Raw genomic sequence first — 24,063 nt, forward strand, 5'->3', positions numbered from 1 at the left:
AACTACAAAACTTCAAACTAATATGAAAGAGTTAACTATTAGAGAAAACAAATTCATAATTTAAAATCTTACCCCCCCACCCCGCAAAAAAAAATCTCCAGACCTAGATGGTTTCACTGGAGAATTCTGTCAAATGTTTAAAACAGAATTAATACCAACTCTACAAAATATCTTATAGAACAATAGAAGAGGAGGGGATACTTCCCAATTCATTTTATAAAGCTAGTAGTACCATAATACTAAAACCAAATATTGACAGTACAGAAGAAGAAAACAGCAGAATAATATACCTCATAAATTTAGAGGCAAATATTAGCAAAGAGAATTAAGCAATATATAGAAAAAATTATATCCATGACTAAGTGGGGTTTTTCCTTTTTATTAATACTAATTTCAGAGGTAGAATTTAGTGAGTCATCAGTTGCATATAACACCCAGCGCTCATTCCATCAAGTGCCCTCCTTAATGCCCATCACCCAATTCTCTCTACCCCCCCCAAGTACCTCCCTCCCTCCAGCAACCCTCAGTTCGTTCTCTGGAGTTCAGCGTCTCTTATGGTTTGCCTCCCTTTCACTTTTCACTTATTTTTCCTTCCTTTACCCTATGTTCATCTGTTTTGTTTCTTAAACTCCACCCATGAGTGAAATCATGTGGTGTTTGTCTTTCTCTGACTGATTTATTTTGCTTAGTGTAATACCCTCTAGTTCCATCCACATCATTGCAAATAGCAAGATTTCATTATTTTTGATGGTTGACTAATATTCCATTGTATGTATATGCATCACATCTTCTTTATGCATTCATCTGCTGATGAACATCTGGGTTCTTTCCATACTTTGGCTATTGTAGACATTGCTGCTATAAACACTGGGGTGCATGTGCACCCTCAAATGACTATGTTTGTATCATTTGGATAAATACCTACTAGAGCAATTGCTGGCCTAGAGGGTAGCTCTATTTTTAACTTTCCAAGGAACCTCCATACTGTTTTCCAGAGTGGCTGCACCAGTTTGCATTCCTACCAACACCATAAGAAGGTTTCCCTTTCTTTGCATCCTCACCAGTATCTGTTGATTGCTGGGTTGTTAATTTTAGCCAAGTAGGATTTGCTCTATAAATGGAAGTCTGGTTAATTATTTGAAAATCAATCAACATAATCCACCTTATTAACAGGCTAAAGAAAAATCACATGATCACTTTAATTACTAAAGAAAATAAATTTGACAATATTCAATACCCATTCATGATGAAAGAACTAGGAATAGAGGAGAAATTCCTCATCTTGAAAATGAGTATTTACAAAAAATATAGAGTTAACATTACTCTTTTTTAAAAAGATTTTATTTATTTATTTGAGAGAGGGAGAGAGAGAACACAAGAGCAGAAAAAGTCAGAGGGAGAAGCAGACTCCCCATGGAGCTGGGAGCCTGATGTGGGACTCGATCCAGGGACTCCAGGATCATGACTTGAGCTGAAGGCAGTTGCTTAACCAATGGAGCCACCCAGGCACCTAGAGTTAACATTATTCTTAGTGGTGAAAGAGGGAATGCTTTCCCCTTAAGATTAGGAACAAGGCAAGGTTGTCTTCTCTGACCACTTTTGTACAGTATATTGCTAGAAGTTCTAGCTACTACAATGGGCAAGAATGCGAGGAAGGAAGGAAGAAAGGGAGGAAGGGAGGAACTCTATTTGCAGATGACATGATTGTTGATTCCTTAGGATTTTAATCAACAACAACAACAATAAACCTCCTACAAGCAGTACATGTGTTCAACAAGATCACAGGCTATAAGACAAATGTACAAAAGCTAACTGTATTTCTATATACTAGCAATGAACACGTGGATACTGAAATTTAAAACACCATACCATTTACAACCACACACAAAAATGAAAGATTTAGATGTAATGTCCAGGACTTGTACGCTGAGAACTGCAAAATGTTAATGAAAGAAATCAAAGAAGATCAAAATAAATGGAGAGACCTTCCCTGTTCATAAACTGAAAGACTCGCTTAGTAAAGAAGTCAGACCTCCCCAGACTGACAAACAGGTTTAATGCAATTCATATTAAATAGTCTGCTAGACTTTTTGTAGATACACACAAAATTATTCAAAAATTCAGATGCAAATGCAAAGGAACTGAGATAGCTGAAACAATTTTTGAAAAGAAGAGTAAATGTGTGCAATCCACCCAATTTCACCACTGACTATACAACTGGAGTAGTGAAGACTGTGGTGCTGGAGGGATGCACACATAGGTCAGTGGAACAGCAGGGAAGCCAAAAGTAGACCCACATAAATATGCCAAACTCATTTTTGATAAGACAAACAATGTTAGAACATGTGGTCATCTGAGGGCAAGATAATGAGCCCTGATCTACACAAAAATAAACTCAAATTGGACCATGGACTTAAACTTAAAATACAAATCTAGGAAACTTTTAGGGGGGGAAAAGGAGAAAAATCTTCGGGATCTGGGGATAGCCCAAGTTCTTAGACTTGACACTAAAACATGATCAATAAAAGGGAAAATTGATAAGTTGGATTTCATTGAACTTAAAAACACTGCCTTTTCAAAATACTTCAGTAAGAGGATAAAGAGACAAACCAAGGACTGGGAGGAAATATTGGCAAACCACATATCTGACAAGAGGCTACGATCTAGAATATATTAAAAGAAAAAAACCCAAAAACTCAGCAGTAAAAAAACCCAAACAATCCACTTGGGAAATGGATAAAAGACATGGACAGATATTTTGCTGAAGAAGGCATCCAGAGAGCAAATACGCATACATGAAATTGTTCAATGTCATTGGTCATTAGGGAAATGCAAATGAAAACTACAATATGATGAGCTATCACTATACACCTCTCAGAATGACTAATACAAAACCCAGTGACAACATCAAATGATGTTAAGGATGTGGAGAAATTGGATCATTTACATGTTGTTGGCAAATATGTGAAATGGCACAATCACTCTGGAAAACCATTTGGCAGTTTCTTAAAAAACTAAACATGAGGCTACTACCATTGCCCTTGAGGCATTTACTCTGGAGAAATGAAAGCTTATTTTCACACAAAACCTGTATACACATCTTCACAGAGACTTTATTTATAATAGGCAAACACTGGACACAAGCCAGATATCTTCTGACATGCTAGTGGTTAAGCAGAATGTGCCACATCTGTTCAGGGACTAGCAGCAGGCAACAAGAAGGAATGGGACTGACATCCACGACAGCCTGGTGGAATCTCTGGAGAACTACGCTGACCAAACGAAGCCAAAACCCAAAGGTTATGTCATGGGATTCCACTGGTATGACATTCTTGAAAGGTCAAAATTACAGAAATAGAGAATCGAATCTAAGTGTTTTCAAGGGTAGAGGAGGGGGATGGGGGGGAGAAGTGAGGCAGCATGAAGGACCCTTGTGGCGAAGGATGTTTTGAATCTTCACTGTCTCAATGTCAATATCCTGACCGTGATATCATACTAGTTTTCCAAGATGTTATTATTGGAGAAAACTGAGTGTTAGAGACTGCATTGCATCCCCTGAAGTTCATGTTGAAGCCCTGAACCCAAGATGACTGTATTTGGAGATAGGGCCTTGAAAAAAAGTTATAAAGGTTACATGGGTTCAACAGGGTAGGGCCCTAAACCAGCCTGGTGTCCTTAGAAGAAGAGGGAGAGACACCAGCAATGAGCCTGTACAGACGAAAGGTCTTGTAAGGACACAGAAGGCATCCCCCTGCATGCCAAGGAGGGGGCTTCAGGAGAAACCACATCTGCTGACACCTTTATCTTGGACTTCCAGCCTCCAGAACTGTGAGAAATAAAGGTCTGTTGTTTAAGGTCCTCAGGCTGTGGTATTTTCTTATGGCAGTCCATGCAGACTAAGACACAGAGTAAATGGTACACAGCCTCACTCTCTATTATTTCTTACAATTGCATATTCATCTAAAATGATCTCAGAATAAAAGGCTTACCTAAAAAAAATCCTAGCATCTCAGAACTTAAACAGTTCTATCTGGGAAGTATCTGAAATACTCTTAACTTTGTTCTCTTAATTAGATTTTTTTATACCAGGCAATGCCAGGTGCCTCTTCCTGGTAGATCCATGATACCCTGTGCTATCGCCACCCTGACCTTTACCATGCGTTCCCTAAGTGCAAAGACTAGGTCTTAATCATTTTATATTTATCATGTAGCCATTTGTTTGTTGACATGATGCCTGAGACATAGTAGGGACTCGCCAAACATTTGTGGCATGGGTGCGTCAATGAATGCCTTTACGGCAGCATGAGGTAACAGATTTTTGTCGAAGATCAACTGCCTGGCTGAGAACATTTAAAGATGAGGGTGGGTAAAATGGAGATATTAACCAATTTTTATAAGGAAGGCATTTTCCGTTGTAAACTCAAATGTTAAGACAATTCCCTATTAAGAACTGTTAAGCCATTCCAAAATTTTCCAACATCCTTTTTATATTAGCTAAAGTATTTTTATTAGAATTTAGTATTTTCTATCAAAATATTTCATAAAGATTTGATTTGCTCATTTTTCTGATGATATAACTTCTGCCATTTTTTTTTTGTTGTTGGCTTCTTCCTGGTGTCAGATTTACAGATGTAAATTTTGTCTGACAGATTTGATTTTTCCGTTAGTTTTCCCCAGTAACAAATTTTACTCTACAGAGTTTTAGCCAACATCAGTCTGAGCCTCAGACATAGTAAGGTCTTAATAAATATCAGCTGTTATTATGGATTCTTTATAACAGTTATTTCTTTACAAATTTGTTTTGAGATAGATTTATACGCCATAAAATTTTAATGTGTACAATTCAGTATTTGCAAGATTTTACAACCATCACTATTCAATTCTAGAATGCTTTATCACTCCAAAAAGAAACTCCATACCTGTTAGCAGTCATTCCCCATTTTCTCCTCTCCAGTCCCTGGCAAACATTAATCTACTTTCTGTCTCTACGTATTTGTCTATTCCAGACATTTCATATAAATGAAATCATGCAATATGTAGACTTTTGTGTCTGACTTTTTTTTCACTTAGTATAATGTCTTCAAGGTCCATGCATACTGTAGCACGTATCAACACTTCATTCCTTTTTATTGCCAAATAATCCAGTGTATGGTTATACCACTTTGTATATCCATTGTATGGACACAGCATTTTGTTCATCCATTCATCAACTGACAGACATTTGGGTTATTTCCACATTTTGGCTATTAGGAATAACACTGCTATGAACATTTGCTTACAAATCTTTGTATTGACATGTTTTCAGTTCCCCTAGCTATTTACCCAAAAGTTGGAATTGCTGGAATGGATTCCTACTAGCATATATGAGAGTTGTGCTTTCTCCACATACCAGTCAATAATTGTCATTGTCTGTCTTTCTTATTGTAGCCATCCTGGTCAATATGAAGTGGTATCTCATTGCGATCTTGATTTGCATTTCCCTAATGACTAATGCTGTTGGGCATCTTTTCATGAGCTTCTTGGCCATTTGTATATCTCTTGGAGAAATTTCTTTTCAAATTCAATTTTTTCATTGGAGAATTTACCTTTTATTATTTAATTGTGAGGTTCATTTATAGATGCTGGATACAAATCCCTTATCAGATATATGATTTGCAAATATTTTCTCCCATTCTCTAGATTGTCTTTTACTTTCCTGATGGCATCCTTTGAAGTACAAAAGGTTTTAATTTTTATGAAATCCAATACATACATATATGTGTGTGTGTGTATATATATATATATATGTATGCATACAATACATATATATGTGTATATATATACATGCATATGCATGCATTGGATGTCCTAAGAAACTACCATATAATCCAAATCACAAAGAATTACACCTATATTATTATGCTTAGAGAAATAAATCAAGCAGAGAAAGACAACTATCATATGATCTCTCTGATATGAGGAAGTGAAGAGGCAATGTGGGGGCTTAAGTGGGTAGGAAAAGAATAAACGAAACAAGATGGGCTCAGGAGGGAGACAAACCCTAAGAGACTCTTAATGTCACAAAACAAACTGAGGGTGGCCGGGGGTAGGGGGGTAGGGAGAGGGTGGTTGGGTTATGGACATTAGGGAGGGTATGTGCTATGGTGAGTGCTGTGAAGTGTGTAAACCTGGTGATTCACAGACCTGTACCCCTGGGGCTAATAATACATTATATGTTTATTAAAAATTTTTAAAAATTATATAAAAAAAGAATTACACCTATATTTTCTTTTATAGTTTTATCCTTACATTTTGAGTTAATTTTTTATATGGTTTAAGGCAGGAGTTCAACTTCATTCATTCCATGTGAAAATGTAGCACCATTTGTTGAAGATCATTCTTTCCTTCCGGAGTTGTTTCAGCACCCTTGTTGAAAATCAACTGACCATAAATTTAAAAGTTTACTTCTGGACTGCCAATTCCATTTCATTGGTCTAATACGTCTATCCGTATCCCTGCATCGTAGCCTTGATTTTTGTAGCTCTCCAGAAAGTTTTTAGATCGAGATGCATGAGTGGTTGAACTTGGTTCTTTTTAAAGATTATTTTGGCTTTTTTAGGTCCCTTGATTTCCATATAAATTTTAGGATCAGCTTGTTAATTTCTTTTATAAAAGGCAGCTAGGATTTTAATAGAGATTGTACTGAATCTCTTTTTTTTTTTTAAGATTTTATTTATTTATTTGACAGAGAGAAATCACAAGTAGATGGAGAAGCAGGCAGAGAGAGAGAGGGAAGCAGGCTCCCTGCTGAGCAGAGAGCCCGATGCAGGACTCGATCCCAGGACTCTGAGATCATGACCTGAGCCGAAGGCAGCGGCTTAACCCACTGAGCCACCCAGGCGCCCTGTACTGAATCTCTTAATCAGTTAGAGGAGTACTGCCATCTTAACAATATTAAATCTCCTGACCCGTGAAGGTGGGACATTTTCCATTCACTTAGGTCTTTAATTTCTTTCTATGATGTTTTGTAGTTTCCAGTGTACAAGTCTTCTACTTCTTTTGTTTGTGTAAAAATTAGATAAAAGACTGATAGAATTTATTTTTTAAGTTAGCACATGAGAAATTGTTCTCCTCTTTGTAAGACAGAATGAGTGAGGCCAGAGAAAAGGACAGATGTACAGTGAGACTGAGGGAAAGGCTAAGCCTTTGCAGTGAGTTCACTGTTCAGCCCTTTAGTGTCTGGCAATGTCAAAGCAAATGAGAATATTTGGGCACCACAAAGGCAGAGTATAAACTTTAGGCTAAAAGGATCCAGCTCTGGCAGTGAGAGGGAGGCCTCTGACACACTTCCCATTATATCTCATGGTTCTCCCTTGGCCTCCAAATAGGAGTCTGGTCCTGTCAGTAGTAACCTCCCAGAGGAACTTTAATATTTCCATGAACTTTTCTATTCTGTAATCACCCGAACACAGAGTCAGGAATCATTTGGGATGGGAATGCTTCCCCTAGTTCTTCTTGACCTACCATGCTGCAAAAGACCACTGATGCCAAACATCCTCATTCAATCAGCAAATAGCACTTCAGGAGTGGCCTGCCTTTCATCCCCTATGGCAAAGGGGGGGAAGACAGGAGCAGCTGGGGAAAAAACAGCAACAGGGACTCTCTTGAGTCTAAAACTGAGTTGTAGAAAAAATCCTGAGAAATCCCACTGGAAAGAGTGGGAAAGAATCCACATGAAAGATTTTATTGCTTGTGACAAACTCCTGCTGCTCCCATAAATTTTTCTACAAACTACACTAACATTATAAATGCAACACACACACACACACACACACACACACCATCTAACATATTGATGGGGTTGCATTTATAGTGTGCTCCCCAGAAGAAAATATTCACTTCAGTTTAAATATCTTAAATGCAAATGAAAATACAATTTCAAATATCAAATTTTCAAAGACTTTCCCATTCTGAAGTAGACTCGGTCCCTCCCTATCTCATTTAGGATAATTCTACTACCAAAAACTAAAGCAGATATTTATATTGATTTAATTTAATTTTTAAAAGATTTTATTTATTTATTTGACAGAGAGAAAGCACAAGTAGTCAGAGTGGCAGGCAGAGAGAGAGAGGAAGAAGCAGGCTCCCTGCTGAGCAAGAAGCAGGATGCTGGGCTCCATCCGATCCCAGAATCATGACCTGAGCCAAAGGCAGATGTTTAACTGAATGAGCCACCCAGGTGCCCCTAATTTAATTTAATTTAATTTACAGAAGTGCCACTCCTTTATTCACCAGAATATTTTTGCTACCACTCTTTTAGAGTGGTGCTTCATAAAAAGCTCAAGATATTTGACCCTTATTATATGAATTGTTTTGCCAGCATTCCTGGGAGTACGTAAGAAAGAAGGCAGAATAAAAAAGAAAGAAAGAAAGAAAGAAAGAAAGAAAGAAAGAAAGAAAGAAAGAAAGAAGATGAGGTAAGAAGCAGTTTAATCCTCCTCATTACACAGATGAGGAAACTGAGACATGGGAAGGAATGGGATTTCACTCATTCATCAATGTCTTCATTCATCAATCATTTACTGAGAGCCATTGTGTATTAGGCCCTACTTTTAGATGCTAGGGTTACAGAAACTGTCTTGGCTCCTCTTTTCATGGAGTTTCTAGTCTTATGGGAGAGCCAGATTTTTATTTTCAAAATGCAAACCTGATCATGTCACATCTACAGATTCCAGAATAAAGACTAACTCTCTCACCATCTTCCCCCATATCCACTAACATTAGACTCATCTCATTTCTGCCCCAACACCCACCAAAGGTCCAACTCTTTCACCCACAAAGTCTGTATGTTTTTGGTTTTTTGCGACAATGTATTTATTTAATTTCTGTTTTAGTTTTATCAAGTTTTAAGGGCATATAGTTTATAAAGTTGGTATTTCTTATAAAGTCCTGTAATAAGGAATCATGTCCCTCTTTTTTTTTTTTTTTTCTTTCTGACTCAGACTCACTCCCTTTAGGTCCTCAGTTGATTCTTTTAATATTTACATCCTCCTCCGTCGATAACATTCTGGCATTGCCCTGTGCCGGTGTTTGGTTCAAGCAAACCAGACTCTATCTGTTGGCTTCACAGAGGAGTGGAGTATGAGGCTTTGGTTTTATTTCCCCCGCATCACCACATTCTGTTCCCATCACTACTGACTGTCCTAACTTCTTATTCTAAATCCAGATTTTATAATCAAAAGCAGACTTTATGTGCTACAAATTATAGCATAAATTTATATTTATTGTTGCTGGTTCAGAAACAGCTGAATAAAAGGCTCAGCTCTTGAGAAAAAAAGATAAAAGACATTGACTGGTTTAATTTTTTTTTTAAAGATTTTATTTATTTATTTGACAGAGATCACAAGTAGGCAGAGAGGCAGGCAGAGAGAGAGAGAGAGGGAAGCAGGCTTCCTGCAGAGCAGAGAGCCCGATGCGGGGCTCGATCCCAGAACCCTGAGATCATGACCCGAGCCGAAGGCAGCAGCCCAACCCACTGAGCCACCCAGGCGCCCCGGGTTTAATTTTTTTGACGAGAAAGACTCTCAAGGGTAACTTCTTCTCTTTTAACTGCAGAGATACTGATGTCTAGGTTGAAGGTCACATGGCAAGTGGGTGACAGACGGGCCCTGGCAAGTAATTCTCCTTATCCCGTTTCCAGTTTCCAGTTCTCGTCAGCATGTGGCATGCTGTGAACAAGCTTTCAAGAAACATGAATTGAGGACTGATCACTGAATGTGGTGACACTGAAGCTATTTGCCTTCAGGTAACGAAGGAATAGATCTGAGTAGAAGTACAAGAGCTGGGGTTTGAAACCACGCTGTTCCCGAGCTCAACACTTTCCTTCTTTAATCAACATCACACTGCTTCTGTGATTCTCAGACCAGGATCATCCCCAGTTCTTGGAACCTGAAACTATGCAGCCTCCTGTCAGCCTCAAAGGCCTGTGTAAGTAAGTAAATAAAAATGCAAACTGTGCCCTAGAAGAATGCCTGGCATGTGGTAAGCGCCTAGTAAATGTTAGCTGCCTTGTAAACCTGCCTTCCCCCCACCTCCCCTCTCCTCTCTGTGTTCCTCTGCCTCTACTCCCTGTACCTCCCTCGTCCTCACTGACCAACTACCTTTTTTCTCTTGATCCTGACAAATACCCTTCCTTTCCTCTGATTTTCCTCATGAAGGGTTTCTGCCAGTTGGATTTCTTACCATTGTCCACATGTAGTTACAATTTTTATGCCCTTGGCCTTTTTTCTCCATTTTTTAAACCTGCCTTCCATTTGTAAATTGGCAACAAATGACCCCAGAATCGTCTCACTTGGGTCCCACTGCCCTCGGGTGTTCCTCCTCTTGCCTCTTCACGTCAATTTCTTAATCACCAAAACCAGTCCCTTCCAAGAAGTCCTTCCTGAGCTAGGCAAACCAGCTTCACATCCGCAGGGAGAAAGAATCCAAGTGCCATGACCCCCAGGTACTCCCATTCGGCAACTACCTTCTCACGCTTCAGAGACTTCACTGGTTTCCTTATCTGTAAAGTAAGGACACTGTACTGAGCCCCCCAATTCTTGGATTTCATACATACTTTTGTTTCATTCCAAATATTAGATCCTGCTCTGAGATGGGGCTCTGCATACTCCAAGAACAGCCAATGACTGCTGAACCTGCTTTGGCTCTTTTCTTTGGTTTTAGTCTTCCTTGGAAAAAAAATAAAATTAGTTAGCTTCAGAAACTGTTGGTGGAAGACCCTGTGTATATTACACTATGCAAAAAATGAGAGCAAATTAAGACCATCTTTCCCTCATCATTCTGGGAATACTCACTTTTGGGAAGAGAGGTAACTAAATACCTATACATTTTTAAATCCACTCTCTGTAATGAAACAGAAAAACAAACCTCTTGGCAAGAAATGGATCTTTAAGGGTGACTTCTCTTCCTTTCTTTTGCCCTTCTCTAGATTAAGTGATAGCTCCTCTGTATTTGAAATTCTGCTCTATCTGGTCTCTTCAAACACCACTGCCCTCAAAATTTCCATGTTATTATTTTAAATACCCCTTGCCCAATAATGAGCCAAAAAAAAAAAAAAAAAAAAAAGGAATAAAGGGTTGAAAGGGAAGAAAAGGAAATGAAAAATTAGATTAACATCCGATATACCTTAGGCCTTTCTCTGGTCACTTAATACATGCTGTTCAATTGAATACTAACAATGCTGCTAGGTAATCACAGTTACCAAGCTTTCAGAGTGGAGGAGATGGAGGCTCAGGGAGGCTAAATCATTCACTGTCATTGTCTCTTCTTGTGCAGTTGCTTTGGGCCAGTTAAGCTATAATCAAGTTCTGCTTGACTCCAAAGACTGGGCTATTTTACTTTATTTTATATTTATATTTTGCTTTGCTTTACTGATTATCCATGGCTGCTAAACAAAGTACCACCAAGATCCAGTTACTTAAAGCAACACTGATTATCTCACAAGCTCTGAGTCAAGAACCTGGGTGGGTTCAGCTGGGTGCTTCTGACCCACGGTCTCTTGGGGCAATCAAGGCTCTGGCAGGGGGCCGCCAGCATCTCCAGGCTCACTCGTGTGGCAGTAGAGAGGCCAACATGGCAAGAAATTTATACACCAGATGGCAGCTGGCTTCCCCAGGAGAGTCACTGACAGAGAGGGAGAACACTCAAGATGGCAGCCACAGTCTTTCTATAAACTACTCTTGCAAGTGACACGCTAACACTTCTACTGTACTCCGTTCTGTAGAAGTGAGTCAGTAGGCCCAACCTACTCAAGGGGAGGGGGTTACACAAGGACATGAGCACCAGGAGGTGGGGTCTTTGGGAGTCTTGTGCAAATGATCTCCCTGAGCTCATCTTTAGGTCGGAAAATATTCTTTGCTCTACAAAAACTAGTTATATTTAAACAAGTCCTTAGATAAAACCAGCATTTTACCTGTGTTAAGCATCTCTCATGAACTTTTTTTCACTACAAATTTTTAGGAACAAATTCCAAGTATATATATTATATATAATATATATGGCTACTCTGAAAATAATGTTCAAATGCTGTCTTCCAACTGGTTGGCAATGCATAAAATATAATAATAAGATCAAATCACAAATATGAGCAGCATCTGGCAAAATGCTCATCGCATTTATACAAGTCCTATTTGCAAAGATTTCTATAATGTTAAATTTGGATAAGACCCAAAAGAAACATCTTAGTGGTCACCTGACCCATGTCAATATGCACATCTGTCCCCTCCTAAGTGGCATCCTATTAATGTCTGGAATTAGCCAAGAACATCTACTGACTATACACTAGAAACAGTTGTTCATTCTGGAGAACACATAGTAAGTAAAGCTTTTTATACCTCCAAAGTATTAGAATTCAATGGACGAGGCTGAAAAATCTGAACCTTGTAAGGCCTCATGGGGAAAAGCAGTACAGATCAATAGCAGGCTACTTAAATAAGGCCTTGGGATCCCAGAGACCTGGCTTCAAAGGTTTGTTCTTCTGGGCGAGGGATCCTTGGTCAAGTGCTCTTGTCTAAAAACAGATTTAACAATTCCAGATGGCCAAAAGGGTAGCTGTGAGAAAAGCCAGCATAGCCAAGTGGCTATCCAAGGTACATGGATTGAGAAGCCAGACTGCTTATTCAATTTGAAGTTCTGCCACTTACTGTGGGAAAGCCCTTAACTTCTCTGTTTTAGCTTCCCCATCTAGAAAATGGACATAATGATAGAAGCTACCCCACTGGGCTATGGGATTGAGTTAATATGTCCAAAGAACTTTGCAACAGTACTTGGCATTTGGTAAGTATGAAATCAATAAGGATAAATGAAATTATTTGTGTAAAGCCTTTAGCACTGTACCTGGCATAAAGTAAATATATTCTATATATTTCTATATATACTATATATATTTATATATATAATAGATATATTTCTATATATACTATATATTCATAAAGTAAATAAATTATTCTCAATTTTTAAAACTTTAATTTCTTCATCTTTAAAATGGGAATATTAATGCTGGTATTACAGAGTTCTTATAAAGACAAAATAAACTATATTAAGTACCTAATTGTTTGTAGTCCAAATAAGAACTTACTAAATGGTAACTTGGGTTCAATTTGGGTTATTATTATAATAACTTGGGTTAGTATTATTATAATAACTTGGGTTAGTATTATTATTATAATAACTTGGGTTAGTATAAGCAATTATATAGCTACCAATATATAAGAGTTAGAAATGCCAAATAACCCAGCGCAAAACCTTTCTTTAGCCGGGAAGTGTCTCAGCTCTAAAGTAGTGCCATGTTCTGGGATTACTACAAGATGTTCCTTTTTAGCCTGGGTAGAGCTTTCTGGAGTTCCTTTGGGGCTATATGTGTCCAGGGAATTCTGAGTCTGAGAATGGTTTCTTCTTGGTATTTTAATTGGCATAATAAGTTTTTTTTTTTAATCTATTTCTCTTTTGTGTTTTTAATAATATCCCTTTGTGGCTGTAGGCTGAGCATAGAAAGAATGTCTTAGAGTTAATAAAGACACATGACCCTAGACACACAGAGAGCCTATAGCTCTGGGAATATCTGGTTCCAAACTGAGCTGGCTGTCAACCTGGTAAGCAGTTTCTGGAGGACCTTGCTCGTGGTGGGACAAGTAGGGGAGGCCCAGGGGCACCCAAAAGACCTGCTGAAATTCTCTTGTTCTGCTTTCTTAAGGACTGCCACTGTGCCTTACCTTCTCTTGTGAGAGTCCCACTCAAGAACACTTAGTATCTTGGACCTCTCTTTCAAGGCTGGAAGGGGTATTTCTTAGGTAGCACCAGCTTGGGTAGAAAAGCATGCATTTCTGTAAAACATACCCCTGTCTGTGGCCCCACTAATGATAACCACAAACCAAGGAGAAAGAAAAGCATTTTTAAAGCTAGTTCTGGGAAGCAGATTGCCCCCTGACCTCCTCCCCAGAGCCAGCACTCCGACTATCAGACTGAAGGTAAACATACCACAAAACAAGACAGTGGGGAGACACCACTTCATGACTAATTGGCTTTAAGAACACAGAGTAAAGAAAAATATATAAACAACTCTTTGAGCTTTGAAAATAAATACTACTAAGGACCACAGATTGCTCATACAATTTCGTTTTTATTAGAAATACCAACCTCATATCCCTGTCCCACCCTAATGCTGAGTTGGGTAGAGATGTAGCATTTCTAATGATCATCTTCCACTATATGTGAAATTGTACTTGTTTTTGTTTTTGTTTTGTGTTTACCTGAAGGCTGCAGAGAAGTCTTGTCAGAGCTCACTTGGCAATATTTTGTGTGTCCTAAATCAAGTAAACTTCATAAAAGTCCTAACTTTCATCACCTTTCAAGTGGAATTAGTGTGGCTTTAAACTCATTAGTGAGAGAATTTCAGTAGTAAAGGATAAGTTCCTGGTATCTGTTATCAACTCCCTGTTGAGGGATTAGTCCTGTGTTTTCATGTGGGATATAAACATATCCGGATAATTCTCCTGAGCTTCACTTGTTGAAATTTGACATGGGTCCTATCACTTAATTATGGCTTAGCTCCCAGAAGGTTTTGCTGGCACCTCTTTGACGGCTTCCTGCCCCTCCTTCCCAAACACACACACTCGATCGTGGTCCCAATTCTCCCTTTAGCTAAGAAAGCAAAGCTAATAACAACACACAGACTGGAGACCCTTCCGTCTTATAAGACTACCGCAACTTTGTGGCTTGGGGCTCTTAGCTACAGTGAGGTTCTGCAGATCAGATTTGGGGTATTTCTGTCCTGGCTGGGTAGGGCTTCCAGCTGCCTACCCCACCCCACCTCCTGGCCACTGCCCACACCCAACATTTTAACTTTCCTCACTATCAGCTGGTCTTTTCTGGTCTCAGGGGCATCTTTTCTAAGAAGCATTTGCTGCCTCCAATGTTGCCAGACAAAAGGTGCTGCCCTCTTACTTAAGAACCCCAAGGTTGACTATAGACAGAGCAGACTAGGATGAGTAGAAAAGACCTGAGTGTGTGTGTGTGTGTGTGTGTGTTCTACTACCATTGAGTGTTCTTTGCTCTCTGTGAGGTAACCATCTGGATTATATGCAGTGGGGTTTTGGTAAATGTGTAAAAACTTGCCCTTCAGGGGGGAAAAAGACACTTATTTGGAGCATTTGCCAATTTCCTTGGTATAAATACTCCCAGCATGGTTGACTTCAAGATACTAAAGTGAAATCACTGAATAAGGACTTGAGAAGAAATGTATGTCATCAGCTCTGCCAGCAGTGTGAGTCTGGTCCAGCATAGGGGGCTAGAGAAGACCAGGGAACATTTATAGAGCAAGCAGTTCTGGAGCTTGAATCTAGAAAGACTAGTAGGTATTTTCTGAGTAGATACAGACGTGAGGGAAGAGAGGCAAGTACTTTTGGCAAAGGGTGAAAAACTTTGACTGCATTTTAAGTGTATACGCATACTTGCTTGTGTGGCGTGTGTAGAGTATGGGAGATGGACTGGGGGGAACACTCCCTCAGACATGCCATACCTGACTCTAGGAATGAGCCTTAATCATCTACACTATTCCCAGGATTAAATATATCATCTATAGTCTCCTTTTAAGAAACTGAGTTCTAACCCAGGAAAACTATCCTCTCCAACTGGGCTCCTTTCAGAAAAGGGTTGTTTCAAATAATCCTTTAGTTACAATAGCCAGTGTCATAGTTCAAGAGTGATTATTCTAGGAGCCAACATCAATACCATAGTATTACAGAGAACGGCCACACAGCAGAGCACAGCCAAGCCAAGGAAAAGGGAACTTCAGACTGAGGCCGGCAAAGGTCATGCTGTGATTTGGTCTGCAGAGGAAGTGGACAGAGTTTAAAGGGAAGAGTGATGCACTGTTTGCGTCAAAATACATGCTCTGTGTAACAAGAACTATTTCAGAATAGTCTAATTACCAACTGTCCCCATCACATTAGCTTGCCTGCCAAGGGCTGCATTTCCTTTGTTGCATCCAAGGGCAATTCAAAGTATTGCTCAAGGCATGAAGTCTGGTATTTTTTTTTTTTTAAGATTTTATTTATTTGACAGAGAGAGAGAGGGAGAGAGAGAGAGATCACAAGTAGGCAGAGAGATCGGCAGAAAGAGAGGGGGAAGTAGGCTCCCCGCCAAGCAGAGAGCCCGATGCTGGACTTGATCCCAGAACCCTGAGATCATGACCTGAGCTGAAGGCAGAGGCTTAACCCACTGAGCCACCCAGGCGCCCTGAAGTCTGGTATTCTAAAGCCAAGTACTGGTGGATCTCATTCCTCTCAAGGAAATCAACAAATATTTATGGAGTGGCATCTCAGCCCATGAGAGCAGATGGTCCCTAGTCCTTAGCATAGCACCTCGAGGCACTGAATGCCCTCCTCTCCCCTACTCTCACTGGCTTCTTCAGGAAGGGAAAAAGGATGTCTCTAGAGCTTTCCTATCAGTTCATTCTGCTCCTACTTCTTGACCTACAGGTTAGGCTCCAGAGTTTGGGGATTCTCAGACATGGCTTCTCTAGCTTCTTTGTCTTTCATAAGGATTTTATATTCTGGTTTCTGTAACTCATTTAACTATTGTTTGTATAATTTTACTATATTTAAACATATAATTTAATATAGCAGGATACAAAATACTATAAATAAACTATAACTAAGTTAACTGTATTTTGTAACATGAACACGTTCTAGAGGCCTTTGGTAATGAGTTTTTTTTTTTTTTTTTTTAAATGAACCAGAAAAAGTAACCACAATTCAAGAGCACAAAATGAGTTTGTCCATTAAGGTCTCCTTTTAAGAAAATGAGTTTGCCTCTTTTTTTTTTTTTTTCAACTATGGGAAAAATGTTTATTTTCTTGCACAGGAAACTAACAGTCCAATTACAGTGAATAGTAAAAATAGTTTCCTAGTGGGAATATGTTAAGGATATTGAAATAAAAACCCATTAAGAATATTGAAATAGCTGGATTATTTGGGGTTTGTTTGTTTGTTTGTTTGGTGTTGAACTGTTTCACTTCTTTACATATTTTGGATATTAACCCCTTATCAGATATATCATTTGCAAATACCTTCTCCCATTCATTAGGTTGTCTTTCTATTTTGTTAATAGTTTCCTTCACTGTGCAACCCCTTTTTATTTTGGTGTAGTCCCAATCATTTATTTTTGCCTTTGTTTCCTTGAAAGAAGAGACATACCCTGAAAAATAGCTGACGTCAAAGCAATTACAAATGACTGATTACAAAGACATTGTTTTCTTCTAGAAATTATGGAAAGTAGTAGGAGTTTCCTTTAAAAAATTAAAAATAGAATTATCATATGATCCAATAATTCCGCTATTGTGTATTTACCTGAAAAGAATGTGGACACCAATTTGAAAAAATACAGGCACTCTTATGTTTATAGCAGCATGATTTACAATAGCCAAGATATGGAAGCAAACCAAGTGACTTTCCATCAGTGAATGGATAAAGAAGATGTGGCAAATACATACACATGTACACACTGGAATATTAGTCACAAAAAGGCATGAAATCTTGCCATTTGCCGCAACATGGATGGAGCTAAAGAATATTATGCCAAGTGAAATAAGTCAATCAGAGAAAGATAAATACCATATGATTTCACTGATATGTGGAATTTAAAAACAAGTGAATAAATTAAAAAAAGACAAATAAAAAACCAAAGTCTTAAATACAGAGAACAAACAGATGGTTATCAGAGGGGAGAGGGGAGAGGGATGGGTGAAATAGGTGATGGTGATTAAAGAGTATAATTATTTGGATGCCTGGGTGGCTCAGTCAGTTAAGTGTCTGCCTTTGGCTCAGGTCATGATCCCAGGGACCTGGGATTGAGTCCCACTGGGCTCTGTGCTTCTCCCTCTGCCTGCTACTCCCCTGCTAGTATGCTCTCTCTCTCTGTCAAATAAATAAATACAATCTGTTTTAAAAAAAATAAGGAGTACAGTTATCACGATGAGCCTGCATAATGTATAGAATTTTTGAATCACTATATTTTATACCTGAAACTCATATAATACTGTATGTTAATAATACTTCAATTAAAAAAAAAGAATATTGACCTAAAACCCCACCCATAATACCAAATATCAGCAAAAAGTATATGGATAATTAAGACAGAAAGTTCTAATAAAAGGCAGAAATAAGAATTTGGAAGTGGTTTATTGCCTAAGTCATTATTTTGCTGCCTGGTCCGAGTGGCCAGCATGCTTCTTCCTGTGTTGTTCAAATAAACATGAGATTAAGGGTTTATACTAGGATAAACATGAGATTAAGTTTTGTAACACCCTGCTGCTGTCAACAGACAAATTTTTAAGTGCTTTCCCTTCAGTTACTAAATAGCTGCTCAGAAAAGACCTGAGGGCCAAGAATGGCCATTAGGACAGAACACTTCCCTAGCACCGTGACGCATATGTGGTTGTAAAGAAAAATAAATACAACAAATTATGTTAGGTAAATAAAATTTTAAATTCTATAGAATTGCTTCAAAAGGAGTTTCTGAATGAGAGGGAGGCCACCACTGCTTAGAACTGCAGACTGAGGGCTGGACACTTTATAAGGTGATCCTTACCATCTTGTTTTCATCACATTCAGCCAAGTCCCATCACACAAGAGAATGAAGATGAGGAATGAAGTCACTCTCTAGATCTCTGAGCTTTGGAGCTAAGCCTCCTCTCATCCCAGGGGTGGCCCAGGGCTCATCTCTCTTCAGCTCAATTGTCCAGAGGGTACAATGGAGCCAAATCTTAAGGGAGCTGTCCTTGGGGAGGGTGACCTCAGAGAGAGGTGACCATATGGTGCAGCAGGATAAGCAGAATCGTCATAGGCTAGCCTCGTACCAACTGAGTGGGCTGGTGGGCTATTCAATGCCTCTGAACCTGTTTCCTCATCCACAGAATAGAGCTAATGATAATTACAAGATTGTTCAAATGACTAAATAAAATGGGAATACAAAGTGCCTGGCACAGAGTGGAATCCAGTCAATGGTGGCTCTTGTCCTACTTTGAAGCTACTGCCAATCTGGCCCAGAATGGAGTTTCTTCTTCTCTGCTGCCAACAATATATTCAAGAGGAGAAGAGTGGCTGGCATTGCCTCAGCTAGCATCACCAGATCATTCAACTACAAATGAGGGTGAGGGAGAGGCTGACAGAGAGGCATATCCCATGAATGGGGGCCGAAGCAACTTCTAGATGCCCAGGAGGAGGTGACTATTATGAGGCTGAAGTCTCATGGTAAGGAAGGAATAGCTTGCAGTGGACATGAGCTTAGCTCCATAGTGAAGAACCAGATCCCATGCTCTGAGAGGACAGGCAGCCCCACTTCTACTAACAAGAGGCAAAAACATCCTGTAATGTTTTACCATTTGGCTGGGATGCAGAATGCTTAAGCTATTCAAAACCACCTATACTACACACAGTGTACATCACTGTTTGTCTGTCTGCCTACTTGTGTTTGTTTTCAGTGTCTTAGCAGATTGGCTCTGGGTTCGTGTTGGGTGTTGTGTTTGGCAAGAGGAGACGTTTAAATATCCTTGCCTGACTGGAACTATCTCAGTGCTAATGAGTTCAGTTATTTTGAATAGAATCAAGTATTGTTCCAGGTTTCTTCATAATCATAGCATGGAACAGTTCGACTTTAAACTTGAATTATCTATCTTAGGAAATAGTCACTGAAATAACCACATCTGGAGTATTCCCCACAGGTTCCTGGAGCTCTGGCCAACTCTTGGGCAAACCATGGACATCAAAACACACTTGATGACATCTGAGCTGTAATCCGGGAAGCTGAAATTGATAAAGCATCCTTATCCCTACCCTTAACCTTCTTCTGTATGTGTCTGTAATCCAGTAAGTTAAGTGGGTAAGACTAGGGAAGATTCAACTGTTATCTTATTCAAAGTTTCTGTGATTTATCTTTGGTCCACAAAGAATGTGTTCACCCACCCAAATGAAGTAAGGCTGAATTTATTCATTCATTCAAAGATATTTTATTGTATCCATTTGTACCAGACACTTTATAAGCACTGGGAATATAAGTGTGAGTGGCCTAGTCTCTGCCTGAAGCCTCACGGACTAGTAGAAGAGGTGGTGTTCAGGACATGTGGAACTTCCAAATGAGGGGAGTGGTCAATTCCATAGGGACTGGAAATCAAGAAAGACTTCATGGAAAAAGTGACCTTTGTTCAGGATCAAGACTTTACAACAAGAAGTATTTCCTGATTTCTAATCCCCATAGAACTGACCACTCCCCTCATGAACTCAGGATTATCCTAGCCGCCAATGATAATCAATCACTGTGACAACATTTCTGGCTTGAATTATCCACATAGCCTAGTGACCCTAAATTCACTAGATAATAGGACAGTCACTGGTTTTATAACATGTGTTCATCTTTTAAGTCAGCAAAAGAAAGTCTGCTTTGAAATTTGACAACTTCCACAGTTTTAGCCAACTCTATAAAAGACCCATGTGACCAAGCCCCATAAACAGAAGCGTTTGGGGAGATGAAATATCTGAAATCATGATCTTCATTTATAGCCCGTGTCTCCACAATAGTGAAAGTTAAAAAGTTGACTTAAAAAAAAAAAATGAGCTTAAGATGAGCTGCCTGATAACAAAGGCAAGGAGGGAATGCAAGAATCGGAGTATCGAGCCATTGACAATTCATATGATTTCAAAGGCACTTTATGTTCATTCCTAAATGTTTCTCATACCTCTACCTTCTAGTGATGATACCTAAACTTCCACTGATAGTACTCCCATTTCTTTATCATAAGGTTTGATCCTGTTTAAAGTGTAACTATCCCCATAGATGTCTTTTACACCTTGGTATGAATAAATTTATCAGATTCTCTCTTGAGACTGGTGGCACCATGGGTGAAAACAGGAGAACAGTTCTGCTAAAGTAGAAAGAGGGGAGGAAGAGTGAATAAGATAAAGTCTGGGGGGTACCCCAAGTTGTCTTTGTGTTGTTTTTGTTTTGCTTTGTTTTGTTTCTTAACTTAGAGTTTGCTAAAGGTCAGCCCTAGTCACAGTCTAGGAAAAGAAACAAAAATTCACCGGTGAGAATGGTACCCAATACCTGAGATTCTGAAGAGTTATAAGGTGGATGAATTTGATGGTTTTGATAATCAAGACTAAGACACCCTGCCCTTCTTCTCCGGCCTCAGCTTTAGTCATATGAAGAGTTTTTGGTTCACAACCAATCAGATTGCAGCAGGTATCCCGTGGTGTGACAGGATGTCACCTCCCCATCATGGCCTTTGGAGAACACAGCTATAGTCACAACTCCTCAACAAGGACATTCAGAGTTACTTCTCACCATCTTCTTATTTTCAGTTTTATTGTAACATGAAAGTCTCCATTCTTAGATCTGACTGTGGTGGAAAGCAACCCATTTCTCATCCCCACCCCATGGACCAGTGCAGACCTGCTGGGGATGGGATGAGTCAGTGTCTCAAAGCCCTAGTATAGTCACCAAAGGAACAGTCTATTCCTACCTGGGCAGAACATTTGCACAGATTCACTCAAAAGAATGAACTGAACGCTCTCTGGGTAGCATACTGGGCCTGCCCTGTCACAGATATCAGACATAACTCTGGTTTTGTTATGCTTATAATGGTATTGGAAAAACAAGTCATGGAGGTAGTGGAAAACTAACTCCCCAAAGAGAACTATAACAGGTCAGGGAAAGGAAGATCCCCATAGCTGGAGTGGTTAAGTTCCACAAGGGCAGGGACTGTGGCCAGCTGTTCATTGTTGCATCCCCAGGGTCTACCACCTAGTGGGTACTCAGTAAATATTTGTTGAATGAATGAGTGGATGGATGGGTGGGTAAATGATGGATAGATGACTGTCATGAAATAGATAGATTCGAAGGCTGGCTAGGCTTTTGGTACAGAGGAGAAAGGGAGAAAGAATATCAGAAAAAGTTCCCCTCAAGATCCCCAGACATCAGCACCATTGGGTTGCCACCAAGGTAGGACAAGCATTCAGTATCCTTGGCCAGCCCTGAGCCCTGAGCAATGCCACAACCCCAACCTATATCACCATCAGTGGACAGTAAGAACAGTGTCAGGTGGGAACCCAAAAAGAGAAAATAGGAGATAGAAGGATAGAAAGGAAGCTTGTTCTAAACACAACCCCAAAGCCACTGGAAGTACCTCTTCCAACAGCCATTCATCCACCTGTGAGGCAGGCTCACAGAGATTACAGATCACCATAACTGCCTTGTGTCCATGGTAACACTAAAGGAACCAGAGCCAATCAGAAGTGGGACACAAATGTCTTTGGAGAGACCAGGATTCGGGAGGTGATAACTTTCCCACCCCTTTCTGCTGGGCCCTACCAGGTTTGTCTTCCAATCTGAACCCTGAGCTTTCCCAACCTGATATACTTGATCCATATCCAGAGGCTCTTACTACCAAACTACTTAAATGCATCTAAGCACCAACAATAGTACCGAGCCCACAGTAAGACCCATTCTGCTATCTGCTGTTATGACTTACAGAGGCAGCTGGAGGTATTCAAGCTGAAGGCAGCGACTGTCTTCCTTTGTCTTCCCAGGATCTCACCCAGTGCCTGACATGTAGCAGGAACTCAGCAAATGTTTGCTGAATGAAGGAATAAGGCAGCTCTGGTTCCATAGCACAGATCAGCCTTATGCTAGTCTTCCCCTTGCAGAACAAGAAAATACAGTGAAGATAAAATTAGCAGGAAGGACATTAAAAAAAAAAAAAAAAGAGCAAGGATTGAATGAATGAATGCCTTCTACCCATCAGGATGGCCTGAGCTAAGACCTGTTTTTGCTCTCTGCCAACTGTTCCCATCCCTTACACTTACTATTCTCTCCTCTCAGTCCCCCTAGTTCAAGGGCCTGAACCACTCCCTCTCCCTTCTACTTATTGCTCCCCTGCCTCCAGCCATCAGTGCTTTCCCTTTGGAATGTATACTGCTGTGTCCCATGATATGATACTTCGTTTAACACTGACCTTTACTTTTATAAATTCAACTATGTGTTCTCAGCCCTGCTTATGGCTTTAGAATTTAATGACATACATTTTTTGTACAACTTGACTCCTAATATGTGCCATTTATTTCATTTGGCACAAAGAAACACTTGCTTGTTCCAACAGTAAGGGGAAATTGTTAGATTTGTTTAAAGAGAGTAGACTCTTCTGGACTTTATGAACAATTTAAGGGATTTTTCAAGGATACTTTTTGCCTATAAAAAAATTTTACCTTACACTCCATTTTATTACATTTTTAGAAATTTCACCTTATAGTTCAGTATGTATCTCCAAAAGACAAGGATTCCTTTTCAGTCATAATTGCAATGCTATCATCACACAGGGAAAGGCAAAAATTCCTTAATATTATCAAATATCTTTGACTGTCCTATAAGTTTTGTTTTTATTTTTATATATTTTTGAAAAGTGTGAGGTTTCATTTGCAATCTGAATAAAGTCCAAACCTTGTGACTGGCAAAGGTATCTCTTAAATTTCCTTTAATCTATAGGTTGTATTTCTATTTTTTTTTTTGTATTCTTTTTTGTATTGTATTTCTTTTTTTTTTTTTTTTAATTGAGCTTTTGTGTTGTTCTTGTAGAAACCACATTATTTAGCTTGTCATCTCCGGGATTTTGCTGACTGCGCCTTCATGATGTTCTTTAACATGGTTTATTGTCCCCTGTATATCCTTTGAATTGTTCGTTAGATCTAGAGGCTTAATGAGATTCAGATTTGATGTTTTTTTTCTTCTCAAAACTGTCTCAGAAGAAGTATTGTATATTTCCATCAAGAGGGACAAAATGCCTGCGTGTCTCCTTTTTATGATGTTAGTAGCCACTCGTGGTGTTGCTTAGACCCATTATTTCATTAGGTTTTATGAACTAGTGAAATTCAAGTCCTAGAGGTAATACCTAAAGAAGGCAAACTTTCTCTGACCTATTTATTTGCTCTAAGCTATGGGGTTTTGTTTGTTTTTAAATCAAGAATAAATACTTGATTG

Source organism: Mustela putorius, unplaced genomic scaffold, assembly GCF_011764305.1.
Source record: "Mustela putorius furo isolate JIRA1106 unplaced genomic scaffold, ASM1176430v1.1 tig00000585_pilon_pilon_pilon, whole genome shotgun sequence".
Taxonomy (NCBI): Eukaryota; Metazoa; Chordata; class Mammalia; order Carnivora; family Mustelidae; genus Mustela; species Mustela putorius.